This window comes from Sciurus carolinensis, chromosome 8, assembly GCF_902686445.1.
Source record: "Sciurus carolinensis chromosome 8, mSciCar1.2, whole genome shotgun sequence".
In the NCBI taxonomy this organism is placed as follows: Eukaryota; Metazoa; Chordata; class Mammalia; order Rodentia; family Sciuridae; genus Sciurus; species Sciurus carolinensis.
This window is the reverse complement of record NC_062220.1, coordinates 94,797,326-94,798,484: the sequence shown is the minus strand read 5'-3', so window position 1 is coordinate 94,798,484 and position 1,159 is coordinate 94,797,326.

The following is a 1,159-nucleotide window of genomic DNA, read 5'->3' as shown; positions in this document are numbered from 1 at the left end:
CTGGATGAGTTCAGAGGAGGAGATGGAGCATGAAAGAAGCTAACTCTAGGAAGCAAATTTCTTATGAATTGGAAGAAAATCTCTTTTCCTTTGAGCCTTTTTTTATTGTTGTCACTGTGAAATTTTTGTTCAGATTCTTTCTTTGGTGTGTGTTGATATTCTAAGAATCCTTGAGGGTGAACTCATCAGACTCAGAGTGGTAAGATTGCTCTCGTAAGTTTAGTAGTCAGTTGTAGTTTTCTGCTTATCTAAAGTTTAGATAAATTTGGTTCCAGCATCCAATGCCCTCGTCAAGATTTCTGCATATTTCTAAGAGTTTGAATTTTCTAGGTAACTACCCATGAACCACATTTCCTGCCTTTGATGGGCTCTTCATTTTTTCTTTTTTCCCATCTTTTCTTTCTTCCCATCTGTCTATACTTTTCTCCTACTTGACCTGGATGCAGGATTTAGTCCCTTTTCCCTGATTCCTACTCAATATCCAGAAGGAAAGAGAGAGGGAAGACGTTGCTGAGACCATAGGAACAGGGGAGAAGAAGGGTGAAGCAATGGAGGAGGAGAAGGAGAGAGATTTGTCAACTTTATGAACAATTTTCAGGGCTGGAGGGAGATGTCCTGGCTTAGAAACCATCACTGGCTGACCATCTCAGGTCTAACTTTTATATTTGTCTATTTTCTCCCCCAGTCCTGTTTCAATTCCTTCTTATGCCGAGAGTTAAACAAACATCTCTTTGTTATGGTTTCCCAACAATCCACTCTCTTAGGTCCTCCCTGTTAGGATTAGTTTCTCCTGCCACAGAAAACCGAAAATAGCATTGCCACAAAGTTCAGCCTGGCCATAGAAATCTGAGTATTTGTAGCCCAGGACTGGAATGGTAAACAACTTTTCCTCACAAAACTATCAGGTACCCAGATCACCACACTTTCTTCCTTTCTTCCTCAAGCTATGAGGTGATGGCAGCTGGAGGGAGAACAAAACAGAGAAGCAAAGGGCATATGCCAAGCATCCCCTAAGGATGGTTCCCCAAAGCTACTACAAACCTTCTGCTTACATCCCACTTGCCAGAACCTAGTCACAGAGTCAGAGAAGCTAGGAGGTATCTTTAATCTGAGCAGCTATGCATTTTGCTGAAAGCTCTATCACTGTGGGAAAAGGGGA